The 13083-nt window shown below is 40.8% G+C and overlaps 1 protein-coding gene across 5 annotated transcripts in view; it reads left to right on the top strand.

The window, feature by feature from the left end:
* cabin1 (calcineurin binding protein 1) overlaps positions 1-13083 on the top strand; it is a 477539-nt gene that overhangs the window by 288184 nt on the left and 176272 nt on the right. The gene's annotated exons all lie outside the window — the stretch shown is intronic.

Raw genomic sequence — 13083 nt, 5'->3', positions numbered from 1 at the left:
CGAGGTTTCCTGTCCCATCTCTCTTGGCTGTCTGTTTGTTTGTGATCTCATGAGATGGACAAGAAACCAGATTCCTGAGCTGCCTTAGCTCCAGTACCCTCCCACTGGTTGCTTATCAGTGGCCACTTCAGACGTCTGACATCACCTAATAGGAGAGTTCTATTGTACCATCCGAATGGACAGAGGAAATCAGAATAGAGATGAACAGCATATAATGACCTGTGCCATTGCAGCAACAGTAACTTATTCCACAAGCTGTTGAAAGGTCTGTGCAGACCCCAGTTTGAGAATCAATGATTAGGCAAACAGCAGTTCACAAGCTCTCAGCAAATGCCTGACTTTTTTTCTTTGGAGAAGTGGTTATTACTCCTCTTCAAATAATGACCTGGGGGAATCTTTTATGTCCACTTGAACAAACAGGACCAACCTCACCTTAAGAACTTGTGAAAGATGATGCTTGTTCCTTTGCAGCATTTCCTCAGTAGTGTATGGAATACCAACCACAGTTGCATGTTCAAGTCTGGAATGAAGATTGTTTTTTCCTGAAATTTTGTTTACAATGAGTGCTGAATTGAGCACTATGCTGCACCAGCATCAGACCGATGATACAAAGGAATTATGAAGCAGAACAAAGAGAAGCTTAGTAGTGTTCACACCACTCCACAGGACTAAGATAGATAAATCATCTCAGGCTCAGCTCTTTTTGGCAATATGTCCGCACTTGGGTCAGAACCGATTCTTTTATGGGATGTAGGATTCATTATTGCTCTTGAGAAGCTGGTGATGCACTGCTGCCTTGAACCACGTTAAAAATCACAAAACACCAGGTTATAGTCCAACAGGTTTATTTGGAAGCACTAGCTTTCGGAGCGCTGCTCCTTCATCAGGTGGTTGTGGAGAATAAGATTGTAAGACACAGAATTTGCTATAAATTCTGTGTCTTGCAATCTTATTCTCCACAATCACCTGATGAAGAAGCAGCACTCCTAAAGCTAGTGCTTCCTGTTGGTCTATAACCTGGTGTTGTGTGATTTTTAACTTTGTATATCCCAGTCCAACACCGGCATCTCCGAATCAAGCCTTGAGCCACTGCAGTCTGTATAGTACATTATAGGCAAACCTACTGTACTGTCAGGGAGTTGCACAGTTACTTTCCATATATTTGAAGCTTTGTTATGAACAGTGTGTTCACCACAGAGTAGCATATAAATGCTGATTTCAAGTTTAATAGCTGGATTGATACCCTTCTGATGAATTTACCAGGTTAAAATGTATACAAGACACTGGACTACAAGTGATTCTGTTTAGTTTTTAAGTTTAACAGTGACATTTGCATGTGAACTAAAGCAATCGACAAATATTTGTAATCCAGTTTAACATGAAAATGGTATATATTATTTCATAGTTGTTGAATATGATGCTTTGCTTGTGTGAGTGGGGGTTGCTCTGTGTTCTGTATTTTCTTCCTTTGATATTTCCAATGACCCCTGGCTTGCTGACCTGGCGGTTTGCTGGGCTCGGATATGCATCAGTCCAAAGTAGCCCCCAGCCTCTGTCCCCATCCCCCACCCCCCCCACTGTCTCCACCCCCATACAGACACACCCAACCACAGCTCAATAAAGTGGCTTTGGAGCAGTATCACTTTGTGTAAATTAGGGCAGTGAAGGCAAGATCTTTGAATTGTTTCAGCCACAAACTGCAAGGTGACCTAAGGGAAATATTTAGAATTATGTGATCGAGCATTTTCATGTATGAGTGCATGGGATTGTAGGTTCACTCTGGATAGATGAGCTTGTACCAGTGTAAATGCCTCTTGTCCACATCAATCCAGTTGATCTTATTAATGTTACAAAGGAGTATAATTAAGTTCAGATGCACTGCACCTGTTCCTTTGATTCTGATTTGAGATTCTGACTGTATGGGATAGAGATGGTGAGAACTATCTGAAATTTCAAAACTGCATCATCTCCAGGTTACTCAACCCATTTATTCTGCGTTGGTGTTTCTGCTTCTCGTGAGAATGTAATCCTATCAATATCCTTCTATGTCTTAATCCTTTTATGTATTTGTATCGCTTTCCTTAAAATCCGTATAGTATTTGCCTGAGCAAATACTCGTCGCATCAAGTTTCATATCCTCACCACTCTCTGGGTTAAAATGTTTCTCTTCAATTCCTCATCCCTAGTTTTAATCCCCTCTATATCTGCCCTAGAGGTTCATAAACTTGTGTTTTGCAGAACAGTGGAGACATTTTGGGATCTGTAAAATAATGTGAAATACAAACTAGGAGCCATCAGTGGAGACTAACTGGGGGGACATTGTGGGTTGCAGAACTGAGTCTTAAAAGGAGAGCATGTGGGGGTTAGATAATCTACACGATGAGAAGCAGCTACTGTAAGAAGCTGGTTTGTTTTAAAATGTTATTAAAATACTGTTTTCATGTAACATTTTCATAAAGGGTGTTGTCGTGTAGATAGAGTCACATGATCGCCAAGTGATTTAGAAAAAGGACCAAGAGGGCACCAGGCTGACCACAAAATGAGGCATCAACACGGTGATGCTACAAAACGTTACGTGAGTGCCATGCAGCAAGTGATAGATTGAGCTAAGCGATTCCACAATCAACGGATCAGATCGAAACTCTACGGTCTTTCTACATGTCGTTATAAATGGTGGTCGACAGTTAGACACTTCATTGGACACCACCAATATCCCCATTATCAATGATGGAAGAGCCCAGAGGAAGATGGTTTTGGTTGTTGGAGATCAGACGTCTCCCCTCCAAGGCATCTTTGTAGGTGTTCCTCACGGTGGTGTCCTTGGCTCAACCATCTTTAGCTGCTCCATCATAAGGTCAGATGTGGGAATGTTTGCTGATGACTGCACAATATTTAGCAGCATTGGACGACAGCATTTGTAGAAGCAGTCCGTGTTCAAATGCAACAAGATCTGGACAATACTCAGGCTTGGGCTGACAAGTGGCAAGTAATATTCGTGCCACACAAATGCCAGGCAATGCCCATTTCTAATAAGAGTCAATCTAGCCACCACTTCTTGACCACCAATTCAATGTTGATGCCATCACTGAATACCTGGAGGCTACTACTGAGCAGAAACTGAACTGGATTACCGATATAAACGTAGTGGCTACAAGAGCAGATCTGAGGCAAGAAATCTTGTAGTGAGTAACTTCCCTGCTGACTCCCCAAAGCCTGTTCATCTACAAGGTGCAAATCCGGAGTGTGTTGGAATACTCCCCACTTACCTGGTTCAGTGTGGCTCCAACAACACACAAGCAGCTTGACACAATCCAATACAAAGCAGTCTGTTCGACTGGCACAAGCACTCATCCCCTCCACCACAAACACTCAGGTGCAGCAGTGTGTATTATCTACACGTTGCACTTCAGAAATTCATCATGGCTCCTAAGACAACAACTTTCAAACCCAAGAGCCCACTAATATCTCGAGGACAAGGGCTTCAGATACGTAGGTACTCCTCACCTGCAAGTTCCCCTCTCAGCCACTCCCCATCTGACATTGAAATATATTGCCATATATTGAGGTCCCCCCCAACCTCCTCCTTTCTAGCGAAAATAATCTACTCAACCTCGCTTCCTAGCTAGCACCCTCCATACCAGACAACATCCTGGTGAACCTCATCTGCATCCTGTCCAAAGCATCCACATCCTCTTGGTAATGTGGCGACCAGAACTGTACGTAGTATTCCAAATGTGGCCGAACCAAAGTCCTATACAACTGTGATATGTCCTGCCAACTCTTAAAACTTTGCCTAATGAAGGAAAGCATGCTGTATGTTTTCTTGACCACTCTATCAACCTGTGTTACCACCTTCAGGATACAATGGACCCAGATCTCTGTGGATGTCAATTTCCCCAGGACTTTTCCATTTACCGTACAGGTCACTCTTGAATTGGATCTTCCAAAATGCATCACCTCGCATTTGCCCGGATTGAACTCCATCTGCCATTTTTCTGCCCAACTCTCCAATCTATCTGTATTCTGCTGCATTCTCTGACAGTCCCCTTCACTATCTGCTACTCCACCAATCTTAGTGTCATCTGCAAACTTGCTAACCAGACCACCCATACCTGCCTCCAGCTCATTGATGGAAATCACAAACAACAGCGGTCCCAACATGGATCCCTGTGAGATGCCACTGGTCACAGTTCTCCATTTTTAGAAAGTCTCTTCCGCTACTACTGTGTCTCCTGCTACCCAGCCAGTTCTCGATCCATCTAGATAGAATGCCCTGGACCCCATGCGACTTCTCTTTCTCCATCAGCCGATCATGGAGAACCTTATCAAGCACTTTACTGAAGTTCATTTATATAACATCTACAAGGACATCCCTTGTCAACCAACTTTGTCACTTCCTCAAACGTTCCTCAAATGTTAAAGCTTTCACTTCTGGATTCTTTCTTGTGACTCTCCTGTGGACCCATTCCAGACCAATGCATCCTTCTTGAAGTATGGGGCCCAAAATTGCTCATATTACTCTAAATGTGGTCTGTACAGTGCCTGAAAAGCCTCAAGTACATCCCTGTTCTTATATTCTAGTCCTCTTGAGATGAATGACAATATTGTGTTTGCCTTCAGAACTACCGACTCAACTTGCAAGTTTACCTTAAGAGAAACCTGGATTAGGACTCTCAATTCTTTTGCACTTCAAATTTCTGAATTTTCTCCTCATTTAAAAAATAGTCCATGCCTCTATTCTTCCTAACAAAGTGCATGACCTCACACTTTTCCACATTGTATTTCATCTGCCATTTCTTTGTCCACTCTCCTAACCAATCTAAATCTTTCTGCGGCCTCCCTGCCTCCTCAATACTTCCTGCCTCTCCCCTTATCTTTTACATCGTCTGCAAACTTCACCAGAATGCCCTCAATTCCTTCATCTAGATCATTAATAAATAAAGTGAAAGGTTGTGGTCCCAACACTGACCCTTGAGGAACACCACCAGTCACTGGCTTCCATCCTGAGAAGGACCCTTTTCTCCCCACCCTCTGCCTTCTAATTCTAGTTTGTCCTATGTAAAAACATCCTCTTTTTGGCTACCTTGTCAATTGACTTTAGCATCTTGTATACCAACACCACTTGCATAAACCTTATACATAAGGAGAGCAGAATTGTGCAAAGTATTTTAATTGTGGTTCAATCAAGTTTCTTTACGCATTTAACACAACCCTCAGCTTTACAATTCTGTTCCTCCAGAAAGGAAATCCAGTGCATGAAGCAATTTTCTCGTCACCTTAGTGAATCTTGAGAAGATTTGTAGCTCAGGTTGAAGTTCTGGATATAAGTTTGCTGGCAGAGCTGGAAGGTTCATTTTCAGACATTCATCACCATACTAGGTACCATCACCAGTGAGCCTCTGGTGAAGCACTGGTGTTATGACCCACTTTCTATTTATGTATTTAGGTTTCCTTGGGTTGGTGACATCACCAGTGCTTCACTGGAGGCTCACTGATCGTGATGAAACATCTGAAAACGAACCTCATTCTGACGTTATTAGCCTGCATTTTTACTTTGTGATTTATGAATCTGTACCCCTTCATTCCTTTGTTGCTCCATTTCTTTGAGATAATTAGGCCCTGACATTTAAAACAAGGGACTGAGAACACAGCACAATGTATTGATGGAATTATAAAATTAGAACGGTGTATTAGTCGATTAATTGAATAGGTGAAGTTAAGGAAATTGGATTTCGATATTGACAAATATGAAGTCAATCGCTTGATTCCGAAAATTGATAAAACAATATATTTAGTAATTAGCCAAAAATGGTAGATGTCAGAGGGGACTTCAGGGTCCAGATACATAGATCATTAAAATGTCACACATAGCTGTCAAAGCTGATTGCATTGACTAAAGGAACAAAAACAGTGTTGGAGAAACTCAGCAGGTCTGGCAGCATCTGTGAAGGCAGAAAGCAGAGTTAATATCTTACCCCTTCAAGAGTACCAGAAAGATGGTTTGGACTTGAAGGATTCAATTACAAAGAGAGACTATACAAAGATGGATTGTATTCTCTGGAATTTAGAAAGTTCAAGAGTGAATTGATTAAGTTTTAAAGACATTAAGATAAAGTGGTAAGGTAAATGGGGGGAGACTGTTTTTGCTGCTGGGCATTCAGGATTAGGGGGTATGGCCCAAAAATTGGATCCAGACTCTTTAGGAGTGAAGTTAGAAAATGTTTTTTATGTAAAAGGTAATAGCAGTTTGGAACTCTATTCCGCAAATAGCAATTGATGAGACTAATAGATATTTTCATTCATTATATTTTATTAAATATGTTCTTATTTTTTAAGTCAGAACATAAGTTTGTACTTAACCTATCTTATTGAATGGCAGGATGAATAGGTTCAAGGGGCTCAATAGCATTCTCCTACTCTTATGTTTGTGGAGAGGTCTGGGGATACCTGTATATGCCAGGAATGGGGAGTTCCTACTGCATTTAATGGGAGGACATGATTGTAATTGTTTTCATTTATCCCAGCTGTCGGGCTGTCCACTTGCTGAGCTGGAAACACTGTAATAGCAGGTCACAGCCAAAGACTATTCAGGCAGTCTGAGACAGTTTATTGGGAGAGTCATCGATGGAGAGGGAGGGAGGGATTTGGCTGATAACTGAAGAGGATTTGCTCAAGGAACCAGACAACTCACTTCTCGGTGCCCACAAGTGTTGCTGTGAAAAACACTGCTGTCAAAATGCATGCATGTTTCCTGAGGCATGTAAAACTCAGCCAGCCAGCAGTGTTTGTAATTTTGTATTTAAATAGCAGAAACAATGGTTGTAAGTTAGCTCGCTGAGCTGGAAGGTTTGTTTTCAAACATTTTGTCACATATTAGGTAACATCATCCGTGATCCTCTGGTGAAGCACTAGTGCTATGTCCCGCTTTCTATTTGTGTTTCGGTTTCCTTAGGTTGGTGAAGTCATTCGAATGAACCTTCCAGCTCAGTCAGCAAGCTTACATCCAGAACCTCAACCTGAGCGACAAATCTTCTCAAAACTCGCTAGCAGAAACAATCTCATTTAAGTATGAGTATGATCATCCTGCCTGTCCAGATTGTGTCACTCTGACTCCTCCAAACTCACTGTGGTTAAAGCAAACATTGGGTCAGTCAGCAGTTAGGAATATTCGCTGATCTAAGCACTTTACCAGTCCTCTCCAGCTCATCTAAACTGAAGTTATTTTACCATTTACAATCATCTTCTGTGAGTTTTTAACATTGTCTTCTTTTTCGTTGCCATCTTCCTATCAACTACATCTCCCTATTTGATGTCATCCACAAATTTGGAATTGTACCTTGGATTTGAGGACCCAGATCATTTTTGTAAATTGTGAATGACTCTGGTCTCAGCCCGTTCTTCTGGTCCCCAGTTCCCACTTTCAGTCAGTATAAATACCTTGAACCCATCCTCTTTCTGGTTTGTAAGCAGCTAACTTCCATTCGGCTATTTCTCTCCTGACTCTGCACATTCCAACCTTTGTAATGTGTTTACTTTGTACTGTCTTATTGAAAGCCTTTTCAAAAAAATACAGAGGTATTGCACTACCTTTTATCTGCTCATTTTGTTAGTTCAAATAATTCAGTAAGGTTAGTCAAGAATGACCTTTGCTTTTCAAATCCATGCTTTTTGCCACCTCATTACTTGTTTTGATTTCTTGATACTATTCTATCTGATCTTTGAGTAAGGATTACATTATCTTTCCAACTGCTGATGCTAACTGTTCTATAATTCCCTGAATTTTAAATGGAAGAATAGCATTTCGTCGTCTGGCCCTGTTCCCTTTTCAAATGGATCTTTATATGTTTAAACCTTCTCTGCTATCTTTATTCGATTTGCAGTGTGTGGTTGCAGTGTTTCCAAACCGAGGATGTATCCTGCTGGTTTGAATAGTTTTTGAATATTATTTCCCCCTTCAATATCTTGACATTGTTGATCTCTTTTACTGTTATGTCCACGTTGTTTTCCTTGGTGAATAATGAAACAAGCTAATTTTCAATATTTCTGTTGTTTCACTGTCATTACAAGTATGTTGTGTATTCCAGTTGCTATCCTGATTTTCCTTTTGTTGTTTGTATCGCTAGAATGCTTCAACTTATTTTGTTGAAAATTTAATTTGTAGTTCCCCTCTGCTCTTTGATTGGTTTTCCACTTTATTCCTCACCACTTTCTATTTCTCCAGTCTGTTTTGTATCGCCTTTATGTTTAGTTTCAGCCTTACTCCTTTTATTCAGCCATGGCATTATTATTGCCTTGTTTGATCTTGAGTTTTAGCAGTGTATTTCTTTTCCTAATTTCAGTTTATCATTCTAAAAATATTTTTAATGCTCTGTAACCTCATTCCTTTCTTTGCCCCACCCCTTAGTTTACCTTTCATAACTGTCTTTATCTCTTCATTATATTTTTCTTATCTATTCCTTTGGTGTTTATCTTGCATCCTGATCTTTAGGTTAAGTTTGCTCCCATACGTTTTCCCTCCAGCCCATAGTTACAGAAATTAGCAGGATATCAAGAGTTGCTAATTGCTGATTGTTTTCTTTTCAACCATCCATTTCTGTACTCATGGTCATTTAGATCAACTTGCACTGCCTTGGAACTTCTTCAGGGGCCAGCCAGTTGCTGAACTGACCCAATAGAAAGGGTGAGTCAGAAGCCCAACTGTAGAGGTTTTGTACTGTGGAAAGCATGCAAGCTCATTCATGTTCAAGAGACTCCATGTTCAATGGGTTTAACCTGACAGTGTAGAAAGAAGCTAATCAGTTCCTGGCATCTATATCCACTCGAGATCTCTGATTGAGCCAACTCCCTTGGCTCCAATTACCCATGTTTTCCTTGTTCTCTTTTAAGTTGTTTGTTTTTAAAATATTTATTGACATGTCTTTTAAAAGCTAAAATAAGGAGTAAGAAAGTTTCTTTCAGAACCCCTCATAGTTTATCAGCACTTATAATTATTCTCTGCCTTGACTTTAAGATTCTTGCATTTGGATTTTCCTTATAATTAATATCAATCATCCCTTGTATCATATGAATAAATCTCCCCTTTCCCCTGTCCAACATGCCAAAACTAGGGCACCTAAAACCTGACATAATATTTTAGCTGTAGCTTAATGATTTGCATAGGCTTATCATTACCTCATTGCTTCTGTACTTGCTGTCCTCATTAATAAAATTAAGCATTCATATGCTTTGTTATTGCTCTGCTGGTATCAACACTGTAGAGACAGGATGACTTGAGATGGGCGAGTACACAACTGATAAGGGTTCCCTGTTTGAATTGTGAACTCAGGAGAAATTCCGGCCCTGGGTTGAACTTTGGCTCAATTTATTTTGGCAGTCACTGGCCAAGAATAAGTGTATTGTTTAAGTGGCACCTTGGATTGACAGGTTTAATTACATTCTCGCTCTCGAGGCCCTGTATTCCCTTCCATTACTTTAGAAGATTGATGTTGCAGCCATGCCTAGTATCTAAGGAAACACAAAATGTGAACTGAATATGGAATGCAATGCAAGTGTACAGTAGAATAGTCAGCATTTCAAGTAATTTTTCAATCTCGACTCTTTCCTTTATGATAGATGCAGTCAACCAGAATTTTTGAGCGCTTCAAATTCTTAATGCTGGGAAATAAACTCTTGACATCCCATTGTCAGTAATGAGTGCATCCACAATAAGCTCAATCAGACGCAGAGTAAAGCTATTCAGCCCCAACTCAGTACAGCTATTTTATCTCCTTGAGTCCATATCCTTTGGGAAGATTATGATTCACCAAATCTGTTTGAATATATTCATGGTGATTTCCTACATGTTTTATCATTTGGCGACCTGTTTTCAGACTCCTATTATTGATCATTCGTCATGTCCATCTTACCTTGCCATAGAAAAGTGAAGCCGCTCCAAACACGTGGTTGGAAGATGCTTGAGTGGGCTTTTCTGCTTTGTTTTTCTTTGTATCTACCGAACAAATATGTTCCAAGAAACAGGGAGATGGTGCTTCCTTTTTTCAAATGGCGTTAAATGTCACTGTTCACGAGATGAATCTGGATTTAACCCCCAGGTGATGAGGGTAAAAGGTCAGAGTTTATTCAGCAATACTATCCCCAACGCTGACATTTTTGGGTTGTTTGTTCATGAGATTGTTAAAACAGCAATCTATTGGCTTTAAAATGAAAATACAGATGCACTTTCAAAATGCTTTTGGGTATTTGTATGAAAATGATGCACTACAGGTGCTGAAGATCTGCCACAAAAAAACAAAAGTGATGGAAATAGTCAGCAAGTCTGGTGGCATCTGTCGGCAGGTCTATGGTTGTTCATTAGAACTGCATTATCTCTGTTTCTCTCCACAGATACTGCCAGAGCTGCTGAGTATCTCCAGCATTATCTTCAGATTTTTGTAATTAGATATACAAAGCAGTACAATAAAATTAACATCAACCTCCTTCTCCTATACAAACACCATCAAATTGGCAATCTGATGACAACACATGTTTCAAATTTCAGCTTCTGGAAAAGTTCTCAATTAGGAAAATTGCTTTGCTGTTTTAAGTAGTTAAAATACCTCGAATGAAAATTTAAGCAGCTCAGTGGTTAGCATTGCTACATCACAGCACCAGGGACCCAGGTTCAATTCCAGCCTCAGGCGACAGTCTTTGTGGAGGTTGCACGTTCTCCCTGTGTCTGCGTGGGTTTCCTCCGGGTGCTCCAGTTTCCTCCCACAGTCCAAAGATATGCAGGTTAAGTGAATTGGCGATGCTAAATTGTCCGTAGTGCTCAGGTATGTGTAGACTAGGTGCATTAGTTACGGGAAGTGTAGAGTAGTAGGGGAATGGGTCTGGATGAGATATTCTTTGGAGGGTCGATGTGGACTTGTTGGGCCAAATGGCCTGTTTCTATACTGTAGAAATTCTATGAAAATTGGCAACTTGTTAAAAATGTTTCACCTTGTAGTAAAGATTTTGTTGATTTTTCTTTTGCTCAATAAAGTGACCTGTAGCAGGAAGGAGGATGTGGAATTAATAGGGATGTAGAAATCTGGATTTGGAGTGTTTGGAAATGAGTAAAGATTCCACATGATTCAGTCTCGTGCTCATATGTGATTTGAATGTTGACTAAGAGAACATCCTGTTAATGGTTTAGACAGAATATAAATAGAAGATTTTGTAAATTCTTCTTCAATATTTGGTTTGATTTATTTATTGTTAGGTGTATTTTGTTACAAAATACATTAAAAAGTATTGTAGAGTGTTGCCAGTCTCCAGCACCATCTAAAAACAGAATATTCTAGAAACTGTAGAATATGAAGGCAGAAGAATAGAGAAAGTGTTTAGCTTTATAGTCGTTCTTGTAAAGTGCTCTGCCCTGGGCCTGATGGCCAGGCACAAGTCCCCTTCGCTGCGCTGCTGCCACTCGAATAAAAGTTGCCATTCTTTGGCACCACCTCACCTTCACCGATGCCCATATCACTATGAATCATTGCTAGACCTCACCGATGCTGATGCCACTGATGCTGACAGGTACTGCACTGGCCCTAACCCAATTCTATCACCGCCATGTGTCCGCTTTGGGCCCACCTCACCAATGATGTTGAGTGTTGTACTGGGTGCAAGCATGCCTCCGTCACCACCACCATGAATCTGCGCTGGTGGGAACTCAAACTTGCCTCAGCCATAGCAGCCATGAATCGGTGCTAGGACCGCCTTGTCAATGCAGAAGCCACTGGGAACCCAAACTTGCCTCCGACACTCCCATGAGTCTGCTCTGTGTCTGTTTGCAGAGAGATATTAATAAAATGAAAGAACAGATCAAGAATTAGCAAATAAAATGTAATGTTAGTACAGGTGAGGCAGTGTATTTTGGTTTAAAACAAGTAGCAGTAAGTGTAAATAGAAACCGAAATTGTCGAGAGATTCAGCAGGTCTGGCAGCATCTGCAATGAGAGAAACAAAGTTAACGTTTCAAGTCTGATATGACTTATCTTCACAACCACTTTTATTTAGGAGTAAGTATACCCTGAAGGAAAGTGGGCCTAATGCTCAACAAGAGCTGAGAGATCCTGGTACAGCTCATAACACGAACAGCAACATTTAAAGTTGCAGTGACTGTTCGTTTTGAAAAAACGTCACAAGAATGTGATAGCCAAGAGAAAAGCTTCTATTTAAACCATTTCAGTGGGCAGTGTGCGCTCTATCAGAAATGTATTGAGTGTCCAGTATAGATTCACTAGGATATTGCCTAATATGTAGAGGGAAAACTACAGCATAAAAACTGGTGTCTTTTTGTTGGGCACTATAGGTTACAGGTTTTTTTATTACTTGTATGTGGAATTTGAGCCTTGCTGGCAAGGTGAGCACTTGAAGGCTGACTTTACTTGCTGTTGTGAAGGTGGTGATTTGATGGAAGTGTTGAGTCTGAGAAGCTGGGACAGAGTGTCTGCTGAACCAGACTGCTGAGGAATTATAGAACAAATGTAAAAGGTATAAAGGAGAAGGTGGGAGGTGCTGTACACGGCATTGATGAGGCCACTTTTGGAATATTGTGTGCAATTCTGATCTTCCTATAGGAAGGATCTTGTAAAACTTGAAAGGGTTCAAAAAAGATTTACAAGGCTTGGAGGGTTTAAGCCAAAGGAGAGGCTGAATAGGCTGGTGCTGTTTTCCCTGGAGCATCAGAGGTTGAGGAGTGACCTTATAGAGGTTTATAAAATCATGAGGGATATGGATAGGGTAAATAGACAAAGTCCTTTCACCTGGGTGGGGGAGTCCGGAACTAGAGGGGATAGGTTTAGGGTGAGAAGGAAAGATTTAAAAGGGACCTTGGGGGCAACTTTTTCATCAAAGGATGGTGTGTGTATGAAATGAGCTGTCGAGGAACTGGTGGAGGCTGGTACAATTACAACATTTAAGAGGCATCTGGATGGGTGTATGAATAAGAAAGATTTCAAGGGATGTAGGCTAAGTGCTGGCAAATGGGACTAGATTGATTTAAGGTATCTGGTCCACATGGACAAGTTGGACCAAAGGGTCTGTTTCCACACAATACATTTCTAT

Source organism: Chiloscyllium punctatum, chromosome 17 (genome assembly GCF_047496795.1).
Source record: "Chiloscyllium punctatum isolate Juve2018m chromosome 17, sChiPun1.3, whole genome shotgun sequence".
Classification (NCBI taxonomy): Eukaryota; Metazoa; Chordata; class Chondrichthyes; order Orectolobiformes; family Hemiscylliidae; genus Chiloscyllium; species Chiloscyllium punctatum.
The sequence above is the reverse complement of the archived record's forward strand: the minus strand, read 5'-3'. Positions and strand labels throughout refer to the sequence as shown.